The sequence below is a fragment of the Cygnus olor genome, chromosome 1 (genome assembly GCF_009769625.2).
Source record: "Cygnus olor isolate bCygOlo1 chromosome 1, bCygOlo1.pri.v2, whole genome shotgun sequence".
NCBI lineage: Eukaryota > Metazoa > Chordata > Aves > Anseriformes > Anatidae > Cygnus > Cygnus olor.
Genome location: NC_049169.1, coordinates 41,314,173 through 41,337,826, shown reverse-complemented (window position 1 = coordinate 41,337,826; position 23,654 = coordinate 41,314,173). Strand labels below are relative to the sequence as shown.

Sequence of the window (23,654 nt, the reverse complement as noted above, 5' to 3'; positions counted from 1 at the left end):
TTGTTCTGATGACTTGCAGTAATAGTTAATTTCTGTCTTGCATGCATAGTGTATATTACCACCTCAAGGAGGAAAGGAAATATGTTAAAGAAAAGTCTGATCTATGGGTAACCTTGAAAAATATCCATTTTCACACATATTGAAATTATAAAAGAATAAGCAGAAGGAAAAAAAAAAAACTTCTTTGTTAATGAGCAGTCTCATTTCTAAGAAGCCTCTTACATGATACAAAGTCATAATGAGCTACACAAATAATTTGCTAAGAAAATCAGCTAGAACTCGTCAGACACAATCACAGAGAAATTGTGTGAAATTCCTGAAAGTATTTGAAAATTGTGTTTCGATAATATGAAGGTGGAGAAATCTCAATAATAACAGAAGAACCCATAAACATTAAAATCTTTTTTTTTCAGAGAGACCAATATGCTCCTATGCTTAATATATGCAACCCTCTCCTTCAAACAAACATAACAGAATTGAAATGTGAAATGACCAGCAAGAAAAACTCAAGGGTTGACAAGATGTCATTAACATTTTGGGACTGGGAAGCATTAATCTCTCAAATTAAAGGTCCCCTTCCTGGTCTCTCATGAGGTAGTTCAGACTCCAGCCTCAGCCCCACCTGCAGCTATTTTGGAGCACCTGGTTAAAGTATAGTTATCACCTCTGCTTCTGGGACCAGCCACCTTTCAGGGATGTGGATATCAGGTTAGGATCAGCTCTAAGACCTGAAGCCTACTCTCCAGCCAGCCATAACATGCCATCAGCTATCCAGAGACCAATTTTTAAGCAAACTCATATCTAAAACTCCAGTCTTATGGGTATGACCTACCTCTCTACCATTACCTACCTCTTCAAAATACATAAGAGTTGAAATTAATCAGTCAAGGCTTCTGTCACAGCTGTAATTTGGAGATAACATACACTGAAACAAAAAAAAAGAAAATATTTTTATTCTTTATTTCATTTCTCTTGACAAACTTAAGCATTCTGGAGCATGCTTACACATCATCTTTGTCATTAGCCTCCTTCCATGTCCTCCATGACTACAGAAAGACTGGAAAATTTCCTCTCATAATGTTAAGAATTTGTGTTTTTGGCCTGCCAGTATCTTTAGTACTGTTTAGTACTGTTCAGGTGCATGGATTCAAAAATAAATTAGTTCTGACAGCAAAAACACCCAACCCAGACACATTCAGTGACTCAAAATCTGGGACACCGATTGCCTAGTCTCATTCACAGTAGGTGTTTCTAGAAAGAAATAAAGCCAATGAGGTTAGATAAAATGATTCTAAATTAAATTGATAAGTTGAATGAAATAATATTTCATAAAACTAAAGCAGATGTTTCCCACATTTTCCCAAATCATCTTTTTCTGGTGATCTGCTTTCCCACTTAATGCAAATGGGTATCATGCAGTTCTTAGTCTGACTGCTCAAATGAGCTAAATGGGGAAAAAGTCTTCTGAGAATCTTATGAAAGATCCTGTTTTTCATTTTAGGTATGCGTAAATGGATTCACATTTGAATAATTCTCACAGGAATTAGTAATGGTTTAAAGATCTCCATCCCAACTTGTTGGTGATCTCTAGTATGTCCCAAATAATTTAATCTTTTTACTCTAAAGTAAGTTTTCACTTGAAATTCTTATTCTCTATTTTTTTTTCTTTTTTCTTCTTTTTTTTTTTTTACTTTTTTTTTTCCTGTTAGGAAGTTAAAATGAATTACAGTGACTTTTTTTTGGCTCTGTAAAAGAAGGCTTTTTTTCATCGTCATCATAAAGAAAGGAACCAGATTTTTACAAAGGCAAAAAAGGCAAAGCTTTTCATTTTCTATCAGAGGCATTCCTTTATAGAACATCAACCAGAATGAATAATTATTCCCTTCTCATTTGACAAGACTAAAATAGTTGGCTGGCTTATATATGAGATTTTTTAATATGGGGACATAAATCTCCCCTGCTTCCTTTACATCCAAGTGACAAATCTTTGCCTTTTTTTTAATTATTATTATTATTTTTATTTTATTTTACTGTGTCTGAGAGCTCTGAATTCTATTTATACACAGGAATAAAACTGTTCTTCATTTCCCACCCAAAGGTCTCCTCTTAGCAGTCCACTATTATAGCTTTTCTTTTGAAAAAGTGGATGTCTTTTATCTTTCCTATCCTTTTCCATTTTCCCAAGTATCAGTCTTTATATAATATCACATATATTCACTCAGCTGTATTCCATTAGCCATTAAAAACATCTCTGTATATCCTTTCACAGTGCTGAGACAGCATTCATTGAAAAACTAATTGAGACGACTAAGAGTTATACATTTACTTGAAGTCTATGGGCTTTGATGTGCATACTTTTCTTGCAAAGAAAAGATGGTAAGAAATATATAGAAAGATAGGGCAGGGATGAGTGGGGAAAGCATGTTCTAGGCCAAACCATAGGATTATAAAAAGCCTGAGATTGTAGAGACCTCCGGAGGCCATTTAGTCCAATTGCTAATGTCAAAGTCAGACCACGCTGCTCAGCTCCTGCCCAGTTGTGTTTCGAGGACCTCTGAGGGTCCCCAGCCTGCTTGCTTCAGGCTCAGACACATTCGTGCACTGTGGCAGCCACCAGCTCCCGAGGAGCTGCATGGCAGTACCATCTAAAGAGAGCACCGAGAGAGTCTCCTGTCATCATGGCACTCTACACATTGCATTTGTGTGGTTAATGACTCTGGAAATTACAAGTAGCAAGTACAACACCTCCCAGATTATTTAACATTCAAGTGAAGCAGAAGCCTAGGAGGGCCACTAAATACCCAAAGAACTCATTTCCCATGGCCCTGTGATTAAAATACTAAAATTTAGTAATAACCTTTTCTATTCATATATCGTAGCCATTCCTCAGAGGTGCTCAAAATACTAAAAGCATCAAGCAACCCTCCCTATCTTTCTAGTGGGAAAATATTTTTATTCCTAAATCAAGGATGAGTAAAGCAGGGCAGAAAGCTGACCAACCACTCCTGCTGCAGTCTTGCACTGGAGACAGCAAAGGAGCTGCAGGAGCTTCCATACATCTGTATCTGTAACATTCACTACTCCAGTTCTTCCTATCCCAACAAAACAGATGAAATTCACATAAACACCCAGTGTTTATGTGAATCTACCAGTGCTCACAGCAAAGCCAGTGGATCTCTCAGTGGCTTTACTTGGGCAGACAAATTCCCAGCGAGCATTTTCTCCATTAAAATTTCTAACTACTAGCATCAGTGCTACTAAAACTGCACAGAGATTTGTCATCACTGTGACCTGCAAGTATCTAATTTGACAGAACAGACTGTCACCTCATTTGGCAATAGTTCAGTCCTCAACAATTTCCCCAGTGTTTGTTCACACACAGAAAATTTATTCCTCTGACCTTTGCTTCCAAAAATTAAGCAGAATAATTGGAGGAATTGTTCTATAATTGAAACCCTCAGCATGATTATTGGCAGCTCAACTCCAGAGATTTTTACCTTTAATCTACACCTCATCATATCTGTAATGAACATCACAATTTAATACACCAGGCAACAACAACAACAATAATAACAATAATATGGTGCTGCTTAAGAAGGGCAGTAATGTTATTCTGTGCTGTCAGTACCGTAAACAGAATTCACAGGAGAATAATCTGATAATAATGAATTCATGACTAGCATTCATATTTTTGAACTTCCTTTCAATGAATATTTTGAGTAAAAAAAAAAAATATATGACTGAGTTACCAATTCTCCTTTGAACATCAGGAGACATAACAGACAAGTGAGACACGTGGAGCATATTTAACATGGCTGACACTACTGTATTAGAAATTAATCAGGCTTTTGAGAATAGGGGAGAAAAAAATGCCTATGGAATATTTTTCTCCATTTCCATTTTCTTTTCCTCATGTACTGCAGACATGCAAACAAGAGACCACAGGTAAAAACTTTCTAGAGTCTCCCACCACTACCAAAATCTCAAATGTAATTAACTATTTTGTCTTTTCCCACCTCAGTTTAGCTCCCTTTACACACGCAGATTTCTAATCTGAACCCTCAAACACATTTTATATTTTTCCTGTTTAGACAAACCTCAGTTATAGCAGAAGAAAAAAATAAATAAAAAGCAGGAAATCCATACCAGGACAAAATAAATAAATAAATAAATAAACAAATAAACAAATAAACAAACAAATAAATAAATAAATAAAGGTTGCTTCCTGATGCATTTTTTTAGTGACTTTTTAGAGAAAGAATGTATACAGCAGCAATATCAAAATATGATTTCAATTGACTGTCCACTGACAGCACGATACCTATAGTTACTAATGTCACCACCATTTGCAAATGTTTCGGGACTGACTTGAACTGGGTGGAACATGCAAACTGCACACCGTCAGCTCTCCAAAATAAGGAGTCTGTCTGATGGGTCCCTGGCTGTGCATGACCTATTTGTCTTACTCTCAACACCCCAAAGAAAACCAAAAGGGCTTTAAGTCTTAAGTGTTGTTTGTTTGTTGGTGTGTTTTTGTTGTTGTTGTTGTTTGTTTGTTTTCATCCTCCCACACATTCACATTCCCCCTCTGGGAACAAACCTCCATCCTCTTTCCACAGCCAGGACAAGGCAAACAGGTCTTCTTCCCTGCAGCCCCACCAGAGGCAAGAGAACAAACAAAAGAAAAAGTAGCTATATGCCCATGACTCTTTAACAGACTTATTCCTTTGCCAGTGCATGATTTAACTAGGACTGGAGGACTTTAGAGTTAATATATTGTCCCAGCGTTCATTGCCAGTTTTAACAGGTCCATGCTCTTTGCTATCAATCTGCAGTTCCCCCTACATGTATACAGCCTTCAAGACAGTTCACAAAGGCTGAATTAAGCAGGCAGACAAGCCAAGCCATTTACATTTATTCTTTTGTCTTATTTTCCAGGGCAGTTAAATCTACAAAAGATTACCAAGCTTACAATGCATGCTAATTTTCATGTCCACTAGATATTTCCAAACCACATACACACAGGAGGGGGAGGAAAAAGAAGAAGAAAAAAAGAAAAGGATCATAAACTGGTAGAATTCAAGTGACAAAAAAACACCACAGAGACAACCAGTCCCCTGATGGCAGAAAGCCAGGCACAGGCTATTCTTATAGTTTTCGTGCTTACATATGGGCTGGCAATCTGCAGGAGTGGATATAGGGTAGCAGTGGGGGGCGGATGGCTGAGCAGTAGCACTCTCCCCCCAGTGATGAACAGTAACTAGCAACTCTTCACTCCAAGACCACTATCTAAACAACAGCACACATGCATTTGACCCTGGGAATATGTATGTACTGTAGAGTCACAAAACAAGCAGTGAAATCTCACACTAAGTCAGTCCCATATATGAGGCCTGCCTTTTTTTCCTGGCTTTTCCATGTCCTGGCTAAAAAAGAAACAAACAATTCATGAACCACCATATTTCAAGACTTAGAACATGCCCATTCCCATATTTGCTTTTGCTGGATTTTCTTCTCTATTTTTTTTTTTTTTATTACTTCCCTCCCTTTTCCAGGAGGTTCTTGTCTTATCTCTACATAGAAAGGCATCTGAACATCTGGTTCAGCTACTTGGCAAGTTCACAGACCTTCATGCAGATTCAAACTACTCCTTCTCTCCTTACAAAAAGGAAGGGTGATGTATTATAGTCCTTAAGTTCTTTACAAAAAAGCCACAAGAATCTCAATAGCCTGATCCTGCCCAGTATCTCCAAAACTCTCCGCCTAAACTTTAAATTTACAGGAAATAAAGACATGGATAGCAGCCAGCTGATGTATATTGTTACAGTTATGTGCTAGAATATAGATTCATTTTCCAGATCTGATACCAGTTTCCTCTGGGATTTTGCACAAGCCTCAAATTCTCTTCATCTTCAAGTCTGTACACTTAAGAATATTAGTATTTCCCTGCATCCTGCAGAGGTTCCAGGTAAGTTTTCCGAAACTTAGGCTACTACAGAGACAACGGCAATATCAAAATCTCGCTATGGAAAAGAATATCCAAATCAAGTTTTATCATTAATAAAAAGTATGTTTCTTAAACTTGTTTATGTGATACTGAAGCTGTAGGAGAGATCTGCGAGAGAAAAAAAAAAAAAAAAAAAAAAAGCATTTGAATTGCAGTATCTGAAGTGGCCAGAAAACACGTAATGGCCTCATTTTCAGATCACAAACTTCAGCTTTTCATATACAAAATGATACGTGGTCCACACTGGACAGGAGCAAAATTTTAAAGAAATCTAATGGGCAGCCGTAAACTTTGTATTTGAAGATGCAAACTTAATTTACTTAAAGATTTGGTCTCTGAGACCAATTTTTAAACTGTAGCAGATATGCAAGTTAAAAAGTGGAAAGTGCACCTTTAAGTCAAAGTTTAGAAACCGAAATAAGAACATGACTCCTGATCTCAACAAAGCACAATAAAATTCCGTTTATTATTAAAAATAATAACAATAATCCTTATATTTGAATGACAGCCAAGCTTTTTGTTTGATTGTTCTGTTTTCTTCTTTGATAGAATGAAGAATATTACCATTTTTTCCTCCTGTTTTTAGAGAATACTACTATTGTCTGCAACTAGACACTGGTAAAGCTAACAATAACTAATGCTACTTAGACACTAGACACTACTTTTTTAGCTAAGTATTCACAGTTTTTCTGAATTCATTCTTAAGAAAAATGCTTTCACCATCTGCTTAGGATAAAACTAATCTTACCCCACCGTTATTTTTAAATCCTAAAACATGAAAACAAATTCAGAGAGAAACAGAATATGAAAATGTGAAAACTATTAAATCAAACCTTAAATTCATAACAAGAATAAAAAAGCATTTCTGCAAAAGTCCAGAGCATGCACTTCAGATTTTTCTTCAAGCTTAAATATAAGTAACCTCATTATATTTAGCATTTTTATTCCTCGACAGCGCTAGGAATCTTGCCAGTGATTTTGGCACTGTTATCACTATCAGTTCATTTGAAGCCAAATTTGCACCTGGTTTCTGATTGCTAGCATCCATTTACAAGTTTAAATCAATGAAACCTATTAGCATGTTCTCTGTGATGCAGTTTAATTTTTATAGTAATGTATTATTAATGTAATCATCTCAATAAGCTTTATACTGTATAAAAAGGAAGGATTCAAGCTACAGAAATTTAATAAGCTAGGAAGTTATTTCACTGTATATTACTTTAATACTAAAAGTTAAGTAATTTGCTGAATATTCACTGAAACTTAAATAATTGACTTACTGGAAGAAATTTAAGTAAAGCTAACAGAAAAGTAACAAAGAAAGCATCAGACAAAATCAGAACCTCATGCAATCTACGTATATAGATTATTCTATGTGACTAGATCATCAGATTTTATTGTTATGGGATTTCTGTGCTGAAACAACACTAGTCTTCCTCCAGAGGCAAGCGTATACAGTGCATGTATTAGATACTCAAATAGTCTTCTGTTACCTAGATTTGACAATGGGGAATTACTTCTGGAAAAATAAAAATAAAAATAGGTAGGTTGCTGATGAAATGCCCTTAGCAGCATCGTTGCCTAAGCAAAAATGAGGAAGTAATTTTAAATTCAAAAGTGCATTTTCTGAAAGGCAGGGGACTGAGTGCTGAATGTCACTCAAACCACAGTATTGAAATTCTGCAAACTTGTCAGTCTTAGAAAGTTTGCTCAGTGCTAAAGATTTGGTACAAGATTAAGATCATTGTCTCAAATTCTGACAAACAAATTATCACAATGATCTCCTATTTCTTCTTAGCCTATTAAAATATCATTCTGTTAAAATCAACCAACTAAAAGCCAGATATCATTACTTTTTCTTTGTATTTGCTTATGGGTATATCTTCCAGCTACTACAGACCCTCAGTTCTTCCCATCTTTCTGCAGAGGTGATTCTCTAAATACATACCTTATATAGCCTATGTTCAGCTAATGATCACCTTTAAGTAATCTCATTTTAACTAAAGGTCAAAAATTGATATTCTCTAGTGTAAGCAGGACTGCAGAAAATTGAACTAAGCCATATGATTTATTAATGCACCAGATTCCAAATCATTCTTGAGCCTCGTTTTCACTTTTAGAATTAATTAGCTTTAGAATTTTATAAGCCATTGCTAGTTGAACTTATTGTTAATTGGCTGCAGTTCAACAAGGGGGATATCTTTGGAAATGCTAATTTATGAAATACAGTTATTTGTTTATCATCCCATTAGAGCAATAAGAAGCATACACCATCTGATACCTGTAGCACAGAAAGCAAATGCTATTTCATGTTTCACAGGATCTACTAATCATAGCAGAGGCTTAGATCCTCTCATTGGCTGCATCGCATCCTTGGATCAGTACCAGTGGGAGATTTTATCCTCACTCCATATCAGTACCAGAGCAGGTGGTGCTGGCAATTTAAAAATATGCTTAGAAGTGGGAGTGTGCTCAAGTCAGCTGAAACCTGTGCATAAGAGGTTTTGTGACAGGACTCAAATGGAATTGCAAAGGACCCAGGGCTGCAATCCCCATGGCTTCCATACTACAGGCCCCCACACACTCTCTCCTCTCAGAGAACTTCGGTTTGGCACACTGTGGCCCAATACAAAAAGATCTAGCACTCTTCAAGAGGCAAAGGACCCTCACCTTTCTTCAAAGGCACTAGCAAAGTAGCAAGCATGATCAGCATCGCATAGCAATGCTTACAGAGAATACGATGATCAAAAATTGTATGCATCACAGTCAGTCAGTCAGCTATACCTTCACCCACAGAAGCTCTGAATACAAAATTCACTCTGTGAAGAAGAGTTGGTCAATTCGTCCATTGGTCGATACACACAGTCAGCTTGAATTACAGGATGAAGCGCATTCACAGCATCTTGTGCAACCTCTAGTTTGTGCTACCCAGCACAGCCATAGAGGAGGAAAGACTGTAATTTTAGAAAGCCAGATCCACCAACTGTTCATATTTCTTGAAAGTCAGATTGACCAATGTATTACCCAGCGCTGCCAACTCTCTATTTTCCCCTAAATACCAGGATCTGTGATGGGAGTTAACATACCTCATAGGCACTTGGTAAACTACAGATACGGAAGGGAAAGCTTCTGTGTCATCTTGTAGCCTACAAAAACAGGTTCATCAATACATTTTAATCACCAGATACGCCACATACAATGGCTGAAGAACAGTTCATTGAAATTTGCAGTCTTCACTGAGGGAAAAAATCCCATAGCAGATGTTCACAAAATAAAGAACAGTGCAAGTATAAAGCTATCCAACTCACCCTGACAGCTTCAAGCAACCTCCAGCTAGGTGAAACCTCCAAGGTGAAGGTTACCTTTGAGTAAGTGTAACAGCATCCATTCTAAATTTCTGTTGGTATGTCTAAACCCCCTTGAAGCCATTTATATTTCTGATCTGCTCAGTATGCTGAGGCAACTAATTACACAAGTATGAAGTGCCTGAGAATTCAAAATAAAAATCACAGATTTTGGTTCAATTGCCTAACTTTGAGTCTCACATGGTTTTAAATCCTTGAAACATATTATTCTGAATGAACAGGCTTAGATTTAGACTACACAAGTACACAGACTAAAATATAATCCTATCAAAAGAAAAAAAAATTACCTCTCCTTCCACGCTCACTGGGATTGCAAAGGTGATAAGTCATTGAGAGGACATGCACAGGGCTAAGTAGAACTGGAAGTCAAACATGAATTATTGTATTATATTATATACATGTGAATATCTGAAGGTCTTGCTCATTCAAAGCAGCTCATAAGGCTAGAAAAAAATGAAGCTAACCATGGATCAAGTATTGTCTCAGTAGCAAACAGGATTTTATTCATCCTTTTTTTGTAATGTCTATCCAATCTCACTTCTTCTAACCTTTTCTCCTTTGTTCTGATTTATTTAAGAACTATTACCAGAGGAAGCCAAAAAGGTTAGACATAATTTCAAAGTCAGAGGTGGAAAAAAGAGCCCCCCCAAACCCTCCAATCCTCAATATGCATCTGATTTACTGTTTGAATCAGAATGTGCACAGGAGTATTAGCCATCTGTGTCGCTCTGTGCAATTCCACAGACGCACACAGTGCCCAGGCTACTAGAAGGGTGGAGAGGACTGGTGCCTGATGGTTCATAATCAGCACTGAAAGAATTGCATTTTTTTTCCCATCTCTTTAGATGCACATCGAAGCGTATTGGAAAGTTGTAACTGCAGAGAAGAAAGGAAGAATAAAAAAGTTCGTTGAGAGGTGACAGGAAAGATTGGATCCAGTGAGAAGAGGTGAACATCTTGACAAGGAGAGAAAATGCAGGAATGAGGAGGAAGAATAAGAACAATTTAAAGATGCAAGAAGACAAATAAAGAAGTGGTTAAGAAGGGATTGAAAGGAAGAGATGAATTAAAAGTCACTGGAGACTGAAAGGAGAATGTAATGCAGGAACATGATTTTTTATTTATTATATATATATTTTTTTTCCTTTTAGTAGCTATGAAGAAATGAAGGATAGAGGGAGAGAATAAAGGAGGGAAGACAGAGTATGTGAGAACTCCAGTCTTTGCAAAAGAGATGAAAGGACAAGGTGAGAAAGAGTAGAGGGTGAGTAGAGGTAAATGGAAACAAATATAACCATTAACATCTATTGTATTTTGTATAAAACAAAGAGAAAGCAACCACTTCTGATTCATGACAAGTCTACTAGCTAGTAGTCCTAAAGAAAATTATTTAAAAGCCCAAAGAAGAAAAATTCCTCCTTTTCTATACCACGGTTCCTGACTATTCTTTGATCCCATCAGCCATTTACCAATCAGCGGATCAGTCAAAAGGTATTTCCCAGGCGACTTGTTATTGTCTGTGTGTTCTGGGCACAACACACACTTTCTATTTTCATTATTTCTTTAGATTTATAGAAGATGTCAGCCATTCCGGAGGCGCCTTTTCTATGCTCTAACATCTTTTGCAACATCCAATTCCACAATCTCATCAATATCATTGCAGTAAACAGAATTGCTCAGTGCTCACTAAACACTTAACTCTTATAATGGTCTACAGACAAAATAAAACACTGGAGGAACATAAACACTCCCATGTCCTTTCTGGTGATTTCTGAGAGGCTTTCACAAAGATATCACAATAACTGCCCTATCTCATCCAAAATTACAAGTTTCCTCATCTTTGATATTACTATCAGAAACAGCCTACCTACATAATGTCCCTCTTAACCAAGTCCCAAACCACTTATAGTTTTCAAATTGTTAATAATAATAATAATGATACAGTAAAATAAAACACACAAGGATCTTATTTTAACATGCAGATTGCAAGCACCAGCGCTGCTACTTTTGGCAGACTTTCCCTGAGACCCCTGGGAAACTGCTGCCCTTACCTAGCACATCTGAGCAGCAGGTCTGTGAGGTGGCAGACACGCACACAGGAGTAGTGTACGGTCAGCCTGCTGAACAGATGACAGCACTTAACTTACCATCTTAGGCAGACAAAAGATACACAGTCCTTGTTCCAGTAGTTATCCAAAAGGCTGCCAACCCAAATACTAAACTAGTGAATGAAACCAAGGATGCTAATAGCAGGTTTGTTGCAGGTGTCCTTAACATACACAATGGTTGTCTAAATTTCTTGCCCATTCAGAAGACTGACCCATCCCTCCTTGGAAATTGATAATACTACACTGCACCCCAATATTCACATTGCTCCATCAGTTTTATGACTGTGCTGTGTGCATGAAGTCCTGATTTGTGGATAGCTGACATCTTTCTGCACTGGACTGTCATTTAGGGATTTTAATTTGTATTCTATTATTGCTTTAAGACATATAAATACTTCCTCTTTTTATCTACACATGTTGAGAAAGGGCTGTTTGGGGCTTTTTTTAGTTTTAAGTCTCTTGCATGTTCACTTATGGCAGCCTTGATGTTCGGCTACTTGGTCCTTTGCATGTTTTACCTCATTAACATAGAATGCAGAAGCTCTACTGAATAATTAGCTGGGGTAGGATCCTTGACTTCCGTACGTACATTCTTAATTTGACATTTAAATTAACAACAGATTATGGTGGCTTCATTCAAAAATAATACAAGGGAGAAACAAAGTGGCAACCTACACAAGAATACATCCATTTAAAAAAAAAAAAAGTCTGCTAGATATGCCACACAAAAGCTCCGAGTTATTTATGGAATTAATTCTATTGCACTGTTCAAGGAAAAACACATTGAGGCTGTGCCAAAAATAAATCAAGAGGAGGGAAACCTGTCACAAGGCAGCAAACAACTGTTATTCAAATATTTTTTCTAAATGTGGATAGCAATGGGTGATCCACTTTGCACGAAGAGCAGCTTTGAAGAAGATATCCCAGGCTGACTCTGGAAGCATTGAGGCGATTATGTCACTCCAGTGAAGAATCCTTCAGCAAATTCACTTATGTACTGACAAGGAGCCGCTTCTTAACTTACCATCACAACTACAAAGCTTGTTACTTTTCTCAGACTCTTCAATCTACTTACCATGGTCAAATAAGCATACAGTGTTACTCAGGTATCTATTTCTAGTAATAACTAAAAGGAGGCACAGATATCTTAGATCTTATTTGGCATCTACAACTTCAGTATTGCTTTTTCCAATTTCTGCTGAGAAGCCACAGATGCAGATAAAAAGGCAAGGGTAAAGGTGGCTGCACAGCTGTGTCTGCTACTTCTTTATCGAATTGTATTTCTACAGTTGAATTTGACAAATTAGGCTATATAAATCCTGGATTATTAGCATGGAAGACTAGTTTCAACAGATAATGAAACCTATTGCCTTCATGATAATGAAGATCATGTAGTGCACACCAGGTGAAGACTGTCCAACTTAGCCTAGAGCAAAATTGAGTTGCAAAGTTGTGAAGAACTCTGGTTCAGCCTGTAAGCTGAAGTTGTCTATATCCTGTCATGGCTGTTCCAGAACTTTGAATTGGATAGTAAATCTGACTTTAATGCCTGGACCCAAACTGCAGGGACTACATGACACAAATCACTGATCTAATCTAAGCTCAAACAGTTCTGACAATTCAAGTTTTACAGCTGCTTTACACCAGATAAGGTATCACCGCATCTGTAATACTCTAGCTTTATCAGGTACTGCATCTGGCATAAAACCGTGAAGCTAAAATAAACCTCAATCATATTTTCTGACTAATACAACAGGAACGTCTCTGCATGAACACAATTGTCACTGAAACATCTGAGATACAAGCAGGCAGGCATAATACCTTGTCTTGCAAACTCCTGGTTTTCTTCCAATCACTACAACACATACACGGTCTTTTTTTTTTTTTTTTTTTTTTTTTTCTGGGTTTGATATACAAAGAGCAGTTTGCTGTACTGGGTTGACTGCTGACTGGGGATGGTTTACAAATGCAAGGACCCTGAAAAAGCAGAGGCTTTCTGCCACTGTACTTGGTAACAAATAATAAAGCATTTCTCTCCTGGCCACAGTAATTGTATATTTGTACAAAACCTCACAATAAACTGCTCCACCAAATGTCACAGCCAGTTCTTGTATTTACTTAGCTCAAGCACTCCAACAGAAATTCTGCTTTGGTGAGCCAAGAGCCAAGAAGCACAATGTGCCATCAGGTCACACAAGTGAAAGGCCTTTCTCAGGTGTGGCAGCAAGAAGATTCCTGAATCCTAGCAGATTTTCTTAAATACTCATTTTAAAATGCTAATTAATATTATTGATATTATCTAGAAACTAAACTAAGGCTGAAAACAGGAGGGGGAGCTCTCACTGCACCATGTAGGAACGAAAACAGGGCAGAAGTGGTGCTTTTGCCCATCAGGAGAGCCCGGGCAACTCCTCCTGTTTTCCAGTGCCATCCTTTCAGCAAGCCTGGTGGCAGTGGGAAGGGTGCATAACTCTTCCAGCTAGCTCCTTATCATTAAAGTATTTCCCATTTGCTGTAACCACAATTTTTAATTTATGGTTTTTAATCTAATCTTTTAACTTATTTCCTCTCTCAGGAACAAGAAAATAATCACATTTTGCCATACAGAAGTCTACTCCTCTCCTCCTTCCCTGTACTTTGACTGCTAAGAGAGAAAATCTGCACACATTTTGCTGTTACAGTTATATGTTCTCATTTTCCATTATTTGTCTTTAGTGACACTTGTTTCTATGACTGTTGCAAAGAAGTGAATTCAATACCAAAATAAAAGCAAAATGCTCTATCATCTCTGGCACTCTGCAATAGACTTACACCTCAAAACCCCCACAACTTTGGTTCCCACAGTTACTCAGCTACACTGCATGTATATATTAACACATCAGAGCTCAGCAGTGCTGATAAGTATACAGCACTACTACAGTACAAGTGGGGAAGAATCATAGTTGCTTTGGTAACCATCACTTTGAATTTCCTGACTTTTTTTTTTTTTTTAACCCCTACCCCCTCCCCCTTCTTGCATTCACATTCTTGGCCATAACTCTACATCAACTCAGGTGCCTGCATTGATATTCATAAGACCTAAATAAAATATAATTTCCCCGACATTGCAGCCTGACAACTGAAATGTTTTCATTTGAAGCATATTACCCCATATATTTTTGAAATTATTTTCAAGCAGGGCTCATGCTGAGCTGAGGCAAAACTGCATATAAAGGTGGTTTCTACTTTGGAGGTTTGTCTGTGCAGGTGCTCACAAATAAATACCAGCTACAACTCCAGATTTGGTTGAACACTCTCCTTCCATTTCCCTAATACATAAGATACAGCAGTGGTACAGGGAGCACCTAGGGAACTGCCTCCTAAAAATTCCCCTTGTCAATCCAAATACCAGTGCTAATCACACATACACAACCAAGCTTTACTACTGATCCTACCAATCTGGATAAGTTTGCTAAGGAAATACATGCACTGTTAATAAAAGCAATATCTACCACCTTCAGAGGAATTCAGGCTCTTTCTTATTTCAAAGATTATTCATATGTTTAATTTTAATGATTACCTATTTGACTGGCATATGAAAAAATAAAAAAAAATGTTGTATGAAATTAATCAAGAATCCTTTTAACCAGTATTTCCTTTATCTGTGTAACATCAGTATTCCACTGCTGAAAAAGATATTTAAATATTCAGAGCAATAACGAGGGGAAAAAAAAAAAAAAAAGCAGCTATCACAGAATGAAGACAGCAAATCCAAGGCAAGAGCTTTCAGACTCAACACAACTCAGAAAGACTATTTATAGCTGATCTTGACGAAGGAAAATGATGTCAGATTAACTATTTACAGAACTTCTGCCTCCAACAAAGATTTCATAGGAATGGATGAAATTGTACAGTGATTCTAGAAAACAGTATGTGAATTGTATTAAACGGGGAACCTGATTTTCTCTTAACAGACTGGAATAAATCCTGCTGGGGGGAAGTGGGGGCAGAGTGCTCAATTGCTCAAGACGACTTACTCTCCTAGACAAAAATCATTGAGGTGGTGTTTGCATACAGCCTACATATTGCCTACATCACATTTAACTCTACGTGGGCTTTTAGAGGACTTAATTATAGTCAGGAACAAAAGTACCCACAAGCTGCAAAGACCCCGCTCTGGTAAGACACAATGATAAGAACAGGGAGGAAGCAATGGGCAAAGCAGAATTAGTTGAGTGAAGTATGCTGGTGCTGGTGGTGTAACTGGAAATGCAGGGAGATGCCAGACCTCTCAAGGCACAACTCCCTGCTGAGACATCAGCTCCAAGAACAAGCCAGCCATGAGGAAACCAAGCTCCACACCTTCTATCTTCATTCTAAAGGTTATGCTAACCTTCAATCAGGTGCAGCTAGTTTGGATTTGCAGAAGGAATAACTTGAATTTACAGACGAGATGGAGGAAAATCGAGACACTGTGGTCTTGGTGATACAAAGACATTAATCCTTTCCCCAATGCCTACACTCTTCAAATAGCACATAAAGCCCATTAGAATGGAACTTACAACATTTTGCTGGTTCAAATCACCCACAAAATGACAGAAAACAAAGAGAATCACCTTAAACCATAATTACACTCAAGGAGCAGAGGGAGAAGAGCTGGTTTTCCCCTATTTCACGGGGAATAGGTGACATTCACCTGCATCCTTGCCAAAAGACTGAATGGAAGTCCATGTCCCATGCCTGGGTCCCTCACAGGCAGGGTTGCAAGTGGCCTGAGGAGAGAAAACTTGGACCATCACAGATCATCCACAGGCTCTACCTTGTGGATGAAAAGATGACACCTGAAAGCCACCCTGAATCACCTTGGCATTCAAACTAAGCATCTCAAACCTACTTATAAAACTGTAAGGATTACACTATATCTGAAACAGTGCAACTACTGAGCAAATGAAAAATCCAAACCCTACTCCTTTAAGAAGGAATCTATTTTTAAACCCTGCCCATTTTACATATCATTTAACTTTTTGTATTATTATTTTATTTTTTTAAAAAAGACACCTCCTGACAAGTGGAACCAAATACTAATGGCTCTAGTCTTGCTTTTACTGCCTTGCTATTACAATAAGGCATATCAAAACAGATTAAGGAGGCTAATGCAGAATTATGCAGAATTCAGTAAAACAGAATTACAGTGGGAAAACCAAGTACTTTGTCAAACTGCCTATAGAGAACTTGGAAGTATCTGGGGCATTTGCCAGACAATAACCACTGAGTATTTCTTTCAACAGAACCATGTGTCATCCTAAATTTTCTAGGATCTCGGAAGTCACCAACATAGAATGTTTCCACAGAAATTTTTCTTCACTGAAAAATAACAGTATGGTGGACAACTGTCACATTTTCAATTTATGCTTGGGGAATAACTTTGGACTGTTGATCATTTAAAAGAAAGCTGAAATGACCTATCTGCAACCCTTTTATGTTTCAGGTTGGTTTCCCAACAGGACAAAGCACCCCTCCCCAGAAATGAGTTTGAAGTGCAGCTCCACTTTATAACACAGTCTGCAATAACAGGACACCCAAGTTGAAAGCCAGTAGTTGAACAGCTCTACCTGAAGCATCTGGGAAATACTTCACCTCCTCTTCTCTAGCCTAAATAAATCAAAACTCAAACAGTTTAGGCCAAATTACAGAAACCATGCAGAGCCAAAGGTAGATGTATAACAGGTACAGGCCAAGCAGCATGATTTCCACGTCTGGGATTTCAGAGATTGTAGCCCTAATTCCTGAGAGGTACCTGGACAAGCAAAGCCATGGGAAGCAATTCCCAATCCCTCCTGGTGCTCTGGCCAGACCCTCACTGCCTCCATCCTGCTGTTCCCACTGCAGGCACCACCACTGCTTCGATCGCCTCCTGGCTCCAATCAAACCACATTTGTTTTCCACTAGCAAAACTCCTTTCCTTCCTTTCCTTCCTTTCCTTCCTTTCCTTCGTTCCTTCACTACCAGAGGCTTCCATTAAAGTTGATGCTGGCACTCTCTCTGCATAAATCTCCCCATCTATCTGATTTATATCACATTTTGCATGCGGATACATTTTACATGACACCCTGTGCCCACGGCAGTTGCTTTACCCAGTAAGGTTTTGCTTTACCGACTGAATTAGTTTTCCATAACGAAATAACAGATTGGCATTCTTAGGGAGTTTTATCAGAAATATTCCCCAGGCACCTAGGTATATCAAGGTTGATAGATAGGAACAGTTCTTATAACTGCATGATACAGGGTAGCTCTATAGGTAGCTCAAGAGCAGGGATGAATCTGGTCTATCACATCTTCCTTATGTAGTCCAAAAAGCCAAGCTCCTATTGACTTCTTTTGCTGATGTGCTATTTATGAGTGCAGCTGCTGCTTAAATTAGCAAGTTAAGTAAATCAGTTGAGGCTAAGCTGACTATTCAATCTCAGTACGGAGTTACAGTTCACAAGCATAGGGTAGCTGTCTTTGATATTTGCTGAAACTGTCATTTTAATAACTAACTAATCTTTTTTTTTTTTTTTTTTTGCTATGAAAATGTGAATGATATTCCTATGTCACCAAACTTTCTTCATACTAGTAGAAATACTTCAGATAAAAGTTGTTATTCCTCTGGAAACTGAGCATGTTATTACTTAGGTCAAAATATATATATACATACATACACACACACATATATACACTTTCTTATTCATTACATTAAAACAGAGTTACCAAACCTAAATTATCAATTACCTGTAAAATTACAGTACCCTTCAGAAATCTATCCTCTAAATCTCCAGTGACTTCTTCCTACCCACCTCCCTGTGAACTGTTGCAAAAAGCTTAACGTAATTAAACTGGTACTTCTTCTGGCTATCATGCTAACTCAGAGGTGGTGCTCCAGCTGGCAAACTGAGAAAGGCCCTCCCCATAGGCAGCACAGGTCACACACAGGAGATTCCCCCAGGCAGCCATACCTGGGCCACCTCAGCCACTGAACATCAGCATCTCTCACCTGCCAAGTACAGAAGAGCAGGCAGGGAATTAACACAGGATCCAAAGATTTCACATTGGCAGCAACTGGAGAACCCCAAAAGACACATATAGACTTCAGATAGCCTCCTGCTAGTTAAAGAGAAAGCAAAAGATTATCTTGTGCTATGAATCACACCCTTGCAACTCCATAATATGTTCTGGTTATTTTCAAGTTACTAGAAATAACCAAGAGCAGATTTTTTCCCTAATTAATCCCTGGTGCCATTGAGGCATTTATTTTAGCATTCAGCCATTAGGCAGTGATGTAATGAAACTAATTTCTATGCATCGAAGTTGTAACTTCTTGCTTTGGATACTAACAATTAGACATTATTTTTGTATCTGATTTGGGCTTTGTTATAGATAAATCGTATTAGTTGAACAACTATTCTTTTTTATACATATGTATAGGTTACACTGTGTGTATCAACACAAGTTAAACTGATGATGCTTGTTAACTACACACATGCTCACAAATTATCTTTGCAACCCTCCTTTCTGCAGGCCAATAAATGGAATAATACCGAGGAACAACTTTGTTTCTCCATGTTAGAGGTTCCCTATTCAACATAAGAACGCCCAGAATGAATCAATATGATCTCTTTGTAAATTTGTGCACAGATGATCTTTATGAGATATGGAAATATCAAATTTAAGATTTGCCCTTTTTCCATAATCCAAATACCAATAAGGAACAGATGAAACATTTCTCAGTACTCCATTTCACAGGAGACTTTGAACATTTCAAACTATGCAACTTAAGTAATGACTCATGAGTGTATCAAAGAAAATGTGGGAGTTCCTCCTTATCTCCTTATACCCTTCCAACCTCACATCTTCACTTCTCAGAACATTTCACATTGAAAGGAAATCCAATTTCTAGTTGTGGAACTGGGGGGGGGGGGGGGGGGGGGGGGGGCGGTATAGCCCAAATGTAATTCATTCATATCACCCGCGTGCATGCATTTCTCCATAATACATATTGCTTCAACCGTGTCTGAATAGTCCTTTGGAGCATTGTGAGAAAACAGTGGTTTCTTTCCCTGAGATTCTTAACTTAAACAAATAAATAAGTGTAAATTGTGTTGGCCTTCCTCTTAATGAACAAATGGGATGGTAAACATATTAGCAAAATAGGTCAGCAGAAGCAGGAAATTAGAAAAAAAAAAGCAAAGCTTTGAAAGACTAAATTAAAAATAAATGAAAAACAAGTATACATTTTAATTTATAGTAGATTTTCATTCGTGGTCAAAACAGCAGTAGACATTAAGAACTCTTTATCGGATTTTAACACTAATTAAGAATATCCAACCCTTCCACTATTCCCACCTCCAAGAAAACCCCACGCAAACAGCTGCTATGAGGCGAGTTTATTTACGACTTTAATAACTTCAGAATGTGTTAGTAAGCATGGTCCAAAGCCCACTAAAGTACCAATAACTGGTCCCACCTCAAGAAGTCTCTCCTCAGGTTTCATTCTTGGCAATGCTCATGTGTGTACCTCAATTGTTTCTAGACTGGGTCTCCCTAATTTAAAAGGGATTTGTGTAGGGATGCAGACCTAACATTGGAAAACTCAGCCTGGTGAGTTGTAAAGGAGAAGCAAATTCTTCTCTGTCTTTGGCAGACAGAATTCTTTCAATATGCATATATAAAATTTATGTATATATATATGCAGTACAGCAGTAATCTTCAACATTATAAATCATTTATGCTGTGGAATTTGGCTAAATTTGGACAATTTATTCCCAGTTGTGGGGCCAGATATCAAGTTCAATAATTAAGTATAAGGCAAAAAAAAATCCGCTCTTTGCAGTGTGAAGGTTTTTCTAACCAACTGGAATAAAAAACAGTGAAAGATGACTTTTTGTCATTAAAATTAATGAATGAAACAGACTAAAAATATAAAGATCAGATCTCCTGAGTAGAAAGGTGTAGTTTTATAGTCATGTTTCAGTTCAGAACCAAAGCACATTTATCTTCTCAGATAAAGCTACCTTACCATTTTTTTCCTACAACTCTCCTGACATATTAAAGAAAAAACACCAATAGCTTTGCAAAACCTACAAGGATTAAATAAAAATAAAAATAAAGATAATAACATGTAAAATATATTTCATTTTGTGCTCACAATGTAGTATGTTACAGATTCCCCCTTCCATAACACATATGTTTCATAGTAATTGAACAATAGGATATATTCATGGTGTATTGCTATATGTCCCCAGGTATCTTTGGTTTTGTTCTGTTTTCTTTTCTTTTTTTAAACACATTTCTATTGTTCTGAGCATCTGAATGTCTCATAGTACTTTAGTATCCTTTAAACTCTTCATTAGATACAAAAGTATTCTTCAAAGCATTAATCCTCTAAACACACATCTTTTTCTGTCCTGTTAAACCATCTTTATCTCAGCCCATGAGTTTTAGCTTTTTTTCCTCAAATCTCTCCCTCATGCTACTGGTGGGGAGTGAGCAAATGGCTGTATGGTACTTAGCTGCCTGCTGGGTTAAACCCCAACACTGCCCCATAACATGTCAATAAATATATATACTTTAAAATAGGATGAGTTTTTGTTGTTGTTGTTTGGTTGTGGTTTTTTTGTTTGTTTGGTTTTAGTTGTTGTTTTGTTTGTTTGTTTGTTTAGCGTTTAAAGTCATTAACAAACTAGATAAAAATGTCTAAGTTTCTATGCACATCTTTCTGATTTCACACAGTTCTGCCTCCCCTCTCTAATCAGAAGATGATATTTAAGGTAATAACAGCTGAAAAGCTGTTGGATGTCTCAAAAGAAGAACCAGGCTTTCATAAAAGGTGTCTGGAACTGAAATGCTAGAACTGCAAGCGAAAAAGGAAGTGCTCTTAGGTAAGTCCACATCGCAGCACAAAGGAATCATAGGTAAATATTTAATATGATTTATAACATGAAGAACAATAACCTACTCGTGATAGGGTTAATATTAATACCCATTAATACCATGGGTATCAATCCTGTCATGTTTTGACTTGTTACCTTTGCAAGCATCACCTAACTTTCCTGTAGAATCCCACAATACTTACATACACCCACCTATACAAAACATTTTTTCGCAAAGACAGAAACTGTGAGCCTCCAAGCTGAGGAGGTAATTTCTACCTACTCCTCTAAATCTTTGTAGATATGAAATTCTTGCTTTCATCCTCAAAGCTAGTAAAGAGGTAAAACTTACATAATAATGCCTTTTTTTTTGTTAACATTCAGAAGCAAAATGCTCATATGCCAAGTCATTCCAAGTGAACAGATGAATTTAGGTAATTGGACCTCTACGTCTAAATCTGAGAAGAGGAAACAAAGGAAAAAACAAACAAACAAAAAACCACATCCGTACATTGGGGTGAGGGGAGGAAGCTGCACTCTGGTGGAAGAGAAAGGGAAGAGGGGAAGCAAGTTAGCAAACAGATAACAGAGAACTTCAACATCTTTTGGAGCAAACACAAATGAACACAAGCTCAGCAAGAGCGCACACATTTTCTGGTTTACTCTACCGTGCATGAGGCTTAGAGCTATCTGCCCTCTAAAACAAAAATCCCAGGCAAGTAGACAGCCAGGAAAGTGATGCCAGTGAGGCTCATACAGTGGTGAGCTTGCTGGATGCAGACATGGCACCTCACAATGCATCTGGACAACCTGTCCAGGAGAACTGGGGTGCAGACAGTGGTTGTGCCCATGTTCCATAACAAAAGGAAGATCAAAGACAAGGGTTTGAAGGGAAGGAAAACAAGGAAAAAAAAAAAAAAGGCAAAACAAGATGCCTAAAAACAGCCCAATAAAACCACCCCAAAATAATCATCTTGTATGTGTGCTTGATTAAAAAATAGAAGCAACTATGATGGAACTCACATGCAAATAACACACCCTCAGTTCCAGCAAACTTAAATGTAAAATAAAGATTAATCTGTAAAGAGTCTGAAGAACAGTTTCTAAGGGCATATCAGCAATAATAAGTTTTAATTATTTTAAAATAAATTAATAAAAAGCTTACAAGAGAGCTTGCGTGGCCAGCAACAGATAGCAAAAGGGCTGTAAGAATTTTTTTACACCAGGAGATAATGAAAGATCCCATATCAAGTCTTTCTTTCTGTAGAAAGAGAAACTGTCATAAATTAAAGTGTTAGTAGAGTAGCTGTAGAACAGATCGATAAAAAATGGTAACAAATTGCCAAGACAGATGGTGTTCATCAAGGAGATATGAAAGAGTTCTTACATGAAATTGCCAAAGTATTGTCATAATTATTGTACAATATCCCATTTGTACAATCTATCCCTTAAATCAGTTTAATTGCTGGAAACTACAATAAAGCATCAGTAGATAAATGAATATCTGTGGTATGCAAGAGAAGGACCAGCATGGCTTTAGTGAAAGAATTGATAGCAGACAAAAATATTAAAAGTTCTTTCAAGGAATTAGCTAGCAGGTGAATGAAAGGCCATCTTCTGAATTTACAAAATGGCTTTGATCAGGAAGCGGGACAGCAGTCACAAAAGCAGTAATGTTCCATACAAAAAGCTCTGAGAAACACAGCTATCTTGAAATAGGAGGAAAGATCAATTCACAGATTAATATGTTCTTTAAGACAGAAGGATTATGAATGAAAAGCATGTTCCTGAGCGATTCTTAAAAAACTAAAGCTATAAAGAGTTACAGAAAAGTCTTACAATACTGAGCAAATGGACAATAAAATGGCAAGTGAGATTCAAATGTCAAAGTCAGTCACATAGCCGAAACTAACACTGATTGTCATTAGCTAGTAATGGACTCTAAATTTATCATCACCATTTAGGAATGGTAGTTTAGATTCACCAAAAGTTCCATTTGAGGGGGAAAAACATTACTCAGTTTTGGATGACTGTCCAGAGTACCATATAGAATATTAGGAAGGATTACAATGAAAAACAAAATTTCAGTATGTAACTTTTTATATACATCATGTTCCCACAGTTGAGTAACTTCATGGGCTCTGGTGTCTTCAAAAACTATCATCAAAAAAGCCTCAGCATAAAAATAGATGAATAGAGAGCTAGTCAACTAATTAATGGAAAATACTTTCCTATTAGCAACATTATGTGTTAATACTGTTCAGTCTGAGTGTTGGAAGGAAGACAA

The 23,654-nt window shown here is 37.4% G+C and overlaps 1 long non-coding RNA gene across 2 annotated transcripts in view; it reads right to left on the bottom strand.

The window, feature by feature from the left end:
- The window catches only part of LOC121068597, a 104,977-nt gene extending 86,380 nt beyond the window's left edge, over positions 1 to 18,597 (bottom strand). Inside the window, exons 1-2 of one of the 2 annotated variants that reach the window (XR_005818979.1) lie at positions 18,493 to 18,597; positions 851 to 925 (exon numbers count right to left, since the gene is read on the bottom strand). This is a non-coding gene — a long non-coding RNA (uncharacterized LOC121068597). The remainder of the gene's footprint in view (positions 1 to 850; positions 926 to 18,492) is intronic. The other variant, XR_005818984.1, reaches the window with a different exon arrangement.
- Between the last annotated feature and the right edge of the window lie 5,057 nt (positions 18,598 to 23,654).